This window comes from Salvelinus alpinus, chromosome 25 (assembly GCF_045679555.1).
Source record: "Salvelinus alpinus chromosome 25, SLU_Salpinus.1, whole genome shotgun sequence".
NCBI lineage: Eukaryota > Metazoa > Chordata > Actinopteri > Salmoniformes > Salmonidae > Salvelinus > Salvelinus alpinus.
Window position 1 is genome coordinate 31,206,040 of NC_092110.1, and position 6,000 is coordinate 31,212,039.

Sequence of the window (6,000 nt, forward strand, 5' to 3'; positions counted from 1 at the left end):
GGGAAGGAACCAAAGGGAGTGACATATATGGGGAAGGTAATCAGGGAAGTAATGCAGTCCAGGTGAGTCTGACGCGCAGGTCCGCGTAACAATGGTGACAGGAGTGACCCATAATGATCAGCCTGTTGACCTAGAGGCCGGAGAGGGAGATATATAAAAAAATATATATATATATACAGTATATATACAGTGGGGAGAACAAGTATTTGATACACTGCCGATTTTGCAGGTTTTCCTACTTACAAAGCATGTAGAGGTCTGTAATTTTTATCATAGGTACACTTCAACTGTGAGAGACGGAATCTAAAACAAAAATCCAGAAAATCACATTGTATGATTTTTAAGTAATTAATTTGCATTTTATTGCATGACATAAGTATTTGATACATCAGAAAAGCAGAACTTAATATTTGGTACAGAAACCTTTGTTTGCAATTACAGAGATCATACGTTTCCTGTAGTTCTTGACCAGGTTTGCACACACTGCAGCAGGAATTTTGGCCCACTCCCCCATACAGACCTTCTCCAGATCCTTCAGGTTTCGGGGCTGTCGCTGGGCAATACGGACTTTCAGCTCCCTCCAAAGATTTTCTATTGGGTTCAGGTCTGGAGACTGGCTAGGCCACTCCAGGACCTTGAGATGCTTCTTACGGAGCCACTCCTTAGTTGCCCTGGCTGTGTGTTTCGGGTCGTTGTCATGCTGGAAGACCCAGCCACGACCCATCTTCAATGCTCTTACTGAGGGAAGGAGGTTGTTGGCCAAGATCTCGCGATCCATGGCCCCATCCATCCTCCCCTCAATACGGTGCAGTCGTCCTGTCCCCTTTGCAGAAAAGCATCCCCAAAGAATGATGTTTCCACCTCCATGCTTCACGGTTGGGATGGTGTTCTTGGGGTTGTACTCATCCTTCTTCTTCCTCCAAACACGGCGAGTGGAGTTTAGACCAAAAAGCTCTATTTTTGTCTCATCAGACCACATGACCTTCTCCCATTCCTCCTCTGGATCATCCAAATGGTCATTGGCAAACTTCAGACGGGCCTGGACATGCGCTGGCTTGAGCAGGGGGACCTTGCGTGTGCTGCAGGATTTTAATCCATGACGGCGTAGTGTGGTACTAATGGTTTTCTTTGAGACTGTGGTCCCAGCTCTCTTCAGGTCATTGACCAGGTCCTGCCGTGTAGTTCTGGGCTGATCCCTCACCTTCCCCATGATCATTGATGCCCCACGAGGTGAGATCTTGCATGGAGCCCCAGACCGAGGGTGATTGACCGTCATCTTCAACTTCTTCCATTTTCTAATAATTGCGCCAACAGTTGTTGCCTTCTCACCAAGCTGCTTGCCTATTGTCCTGTAGCCCATCCCAGCCTTGTTCAGGTCTACAATTTTATCCCTGATGTCCTTACACAGCTCTCTGGTCTTGGCCATTGTGGAGAGGTTGGAGTCTGTTTGATTGAGTGTGTGGACAGGTGTCTTTTATACAGGTAACGAGTTCAAACAGGTGCAGTTAATACAGGTAATGAGTGGAGAACAGGAGGGCTTCTTAAAGAAAAACTAACAGGTCTGTGAGAGCCGGAATTCTTACTGGTTGGTAGGTGATCAAATACTTATGTCATGCAATAAAATGCAAATGAATTACTTAAAAATCATACAATGTGATTTTCTGTATTTTTGTTTTAGATTCCGTCTCTCACAGTTGAAGTGTACCTATGATAAAAAGTACAGACCTCTACATGCTTTGTAAGTAGGAAAACCTGCAAAATCGGCAGTGTATCAAATACTTGTTCTCCCCACTGTATATTTTTTACACATATTTAACCTTTTTTGGGGTAGGCACAAAACTACCTTTATACTTCCATTACTTTTTAAAAACCGCTACGGGTTACCTTCAGACGAGTCCCATGACACGTGTTGTAGGTCAAACCGTTAGGACACTACAGACGTTTTCATGAGAAGACAGATTTTCGGGATGTCTCATGGTCTGACAAACACCACTCTAGCTCTGCCACCTTTCACCGCAGATGCGGAAGTGCCACACTGGCGGATGTAGTGGATTGAGACGCATCCAAAGCAAAACATATCTCTAGTTTAAACTGACGGATTTTGATGGGGATTTTTTTATTATGTCATTTAGATTGACGCACCGGTGCTTCAATCAACGCTAGTTTAAGACCACCAAGAATCACTCTGTGTGACCCTGATTTGCCCACTGCATTTACAGATTTTAAAGTACAGAGCCCAGTGTTGATATTGCCAGATTGTGCCAGTATTATTATCTCTATCTCAACCTTATTATCTCAATCATGTCACCTGTCTTCATCTTTATATAATATGGAGGAAATAATATAAAATGAAAAATATTGTAAGATGTAAAACACACACACAGTACTTTCATGTTGATTAATAGTTGTTAATCAAAGCTCATATACAATAATTACTGTTTTAAGCTTTACTCTTGGCTCCCCTCTGAATGTATCGATGTTGATTGTGCTCTGTGATGAACATCTTTACACATTACTTCTAAGAAGCATAAAAACAAAACTAAATTTGTGCCTGTGAAGCATCAATGTGAGCAGCTATCCCATTGGTTTAAATGGTGTTATCATCAATCTCTCACTTCCATTAAAGTGAAATGGGTGGCCCATGGCCCACTGGCTTACAAGCCACGTCAGAGGAAAGAAGTATACATTTGATAGAGGGGAGAACAGACAACTATAGCCATTTACAGTGGTTTGCGTAGTATTCACCCCCCTTGGCGTTTTTCCTATTTTGTTGCCTTACAATGTGGAATTAAAATAGATTTTGGGGGGTTTGTATCATTTGATTTACACAACATGCCGACCACTTTGAAGATGAAAAATATTTTTTCAAGAAATAAGACAAAAAAACAGAATTTGAGCGTGCATAACTATTCACCCCCCCAAAGTCAAAACTTTGTAGAGCCACATTTTGCAGCAATTACAGCTGCAAGTGTCTTGGGGTATGTCTCTTGGCACATCTAGCCACTGGGATTTTTTCCCATTCTTCAAGGCAAAACTGCTCCAGCTCCTTCAAGTTGGAAGGGTTCTGCTGGTGTACAGCAATCTTTAAGTTATACCACAGATTCTCAATTGGATTGAGGTTTGGGCTTTGACTAGGCCATTCCAAGACATTTAAATGTTTCCCTTTAAACCACTCAAGTATTGCTTTAGCAGTATGCTTAGGGGCATTGTCCTGATGGAAGGTGAACCCCCGTCCCAGTCTCAAATCTCTGGAAGACTGAAACAGGTTTCCCTCAAGAATTTCCCTGTATTTAGCGGCATCCATCATTCCTTCAATTCTGACCAGTTTCCCAGTCCCTGCCCGATGAAAAACATCCGCACAGCATGATGCTGCCACCACCACGCTTCACTGTGGGGATGGTGTTCTCGGGTTGATAAGAGGTGTTGGGTTTGCGCCAGACATAGCGTTTTCCTTGATGGCCAAAAAGCTCAATTTTAGTCTCATCTGACCAGAGTACCTTCTTCCATATGTTTGGGGAGTCTCCCACATGCCCTTTGGCAAACGCAATGTGTTTGCTTATTTTCTTTTTTAAGCATAGCTTTTTTCTAGCCATTCTTCCGTAAAGCCCAGCTCTGTGGAGTGTACGGCTTAAAGTGGTCCTATGGACAGATACTCCAATCTCCGCTGTGGAGCTTTGCATCTTCTTCAGGGTTATCTTTGGTCTCTTTGTTTTCTCTCTGATTAATGCCCTCCTTGCCTGGTCTGTGAGTTTTGGTGGGCGGCCCTCTATTGGCAGGTTTGTTGTGGTGCCATATTCTTTCCATTTTTTAAATAATGGATTTAATGGTGCTCCGTGGGACGTTCAAAGTTTTGGATATTTTTTTATAACCCAACCTTGATCTGTACTTCTCCACAACTTTGCCCTTGACCTGTTTGGAGAGCTCATTGGTCTTCATGGTGCCGCTTGCTTGGTGGTGCCCCTTGCTTGGTGGTGTTGCAGACTCTGGGGCCTTTCAGAACAGGTGTATATATACAGAGATCATGTGACAGATCATGTGACACTTAGATTGCACACAGGTGGACTTTATTTAACTAATTGTGTCCCTTCTGAAGGTAATTGGTTGCACCAGATATTATTTAGGGGCTTCATAGCAAAGGAGGTGAATACATATGCACGCACCACTTTTCTTTGTTGGATTTTTTGAAACATTTTATTTTTTTCATTTCACTTCACTTCACCAATTTGGACTATTTTGTGTATGTCCATTACATGAAATCCAAATAAAAATCTATTTAAATTTCAGGTTGTAATGCAACAAAATAGGAAAAACACCAAGGGGGATGAATACTTTTGCAAGGCACTATAATGACACAAGGTCGCTGGTTCGAATCCAACCTCTAGTTTTATCTTATCTGCTTCATCTAATTTTATTTAATTTCATAACAGTGGATTTAACAGCAGATTATCTCAGAAATTCCACTGCCTTAACAAGTATAGTATGATTCAGGCAATTTCTAAAACAATACTTTGTTCAAGAGCTAATTTGAAATACCAGATATCAGTGTATTGCTTGGTGTGGCAATAGCACCGCCCTCAATCGCATGGCGCTACAGAGAGTAGTGCGGACAGCCCAGTACATCACTGGGGCCGAGCTCCCTGCCATTCAGGACCTCTGTATCAGGCGGTGTGAAAGGAAGGCCCGGAAAACAGTTAAAGACTCCAACCACCCAGGCCATAGACTGTTCTCTCTGCTTCCGCACTGCAAGCAGTACCAGTGCATCAAGTCTGACACCAACAGGCTCCTGAACAGCTACTATCCCCATGCCATAAGACTGCTGAACAGCTAACAAAATGGCTACACAGACTGAGTGGACCCTTGTATTTTATTCTTATTTTTGTCTCTGCACACTCACAGGGCCCTACATACTTATGCACACTGACACCCCAACACACATACAAACACTCACTCCATCCTTTGCTTACACATACATAATATGCACATACATTTATACTGACTCTACACACACACACCTACTCACATACAATCATCATATACACTACTGCTACTATGTTTATCATATATCCTGATGCCTAGTCACCTTACCCCTATACATATCTATCTCTGTCACTCCAGGATCCCTGCACATTATAATTATGGTACTAGAACTGACTCTGTATATAGTATGCTTACTTACTTTATTGTGTTTTTCTATCTTGTGTGTTTTTGTTCTAACTTTTTATTTTTAGTGTTACATTGTTATTGATTACTGCATTGTTGTGGTTAAAGCTTGCAAGAAAGGCATTTCACTGTACTTGTGCATGTGACATTAAAACTTTAAAATGACCCCATATTGTCATGCAAATGTATTCCTATAAAGGCCTCTTTCTATGGAGATCCATGTCAAGCTGTGACTGACCATCCATTCCTCATACAGTAAAATACATAGTTTGATATGAGGCCTCTTGTTCGGCCGGGGCATTTCTGTTTTGCTTTAATTTGTAGTTACATTTCTCAGAGAACAGACAGGAACTGTTGAGAGGAGGATGGTTTTATGGTGAGTTTCAAACTTTTCTGGAGGGGCCACACAGACACTGACACACACCAACCCAAGTGCACACAGGCACGCACACACTCATTAATATTTTACCATTTTCATCACCACTGTTGAAGCTAGCCTCCTGCTCAATGCTAATGTGCTGCTGATCAGCCTGGGCTATCTCTCTTCAAACATCTCCTTCTTACACAGCCTTTCATCTTTTGAAAAGAGGAGAATATTGATCTATTTATGTCTCCACAGGTCGGATCACAGGAGAAAGCTGTGATCGCACTTACAACCACAAACAGAGCAGAGAGCAGAGGCACTGCTAGCATGCTAATTGGCCATGCTAACACCCTGGGCTCTATGATTCATCTGGGTGTTTGAAGGGCACTACACTGAGGAAGCATTCACACATAGCAAAGCTACATTACAGTATGGCCCGCTCAGTATGGCCCGTCTTTGATTACAATTTAGCCTTT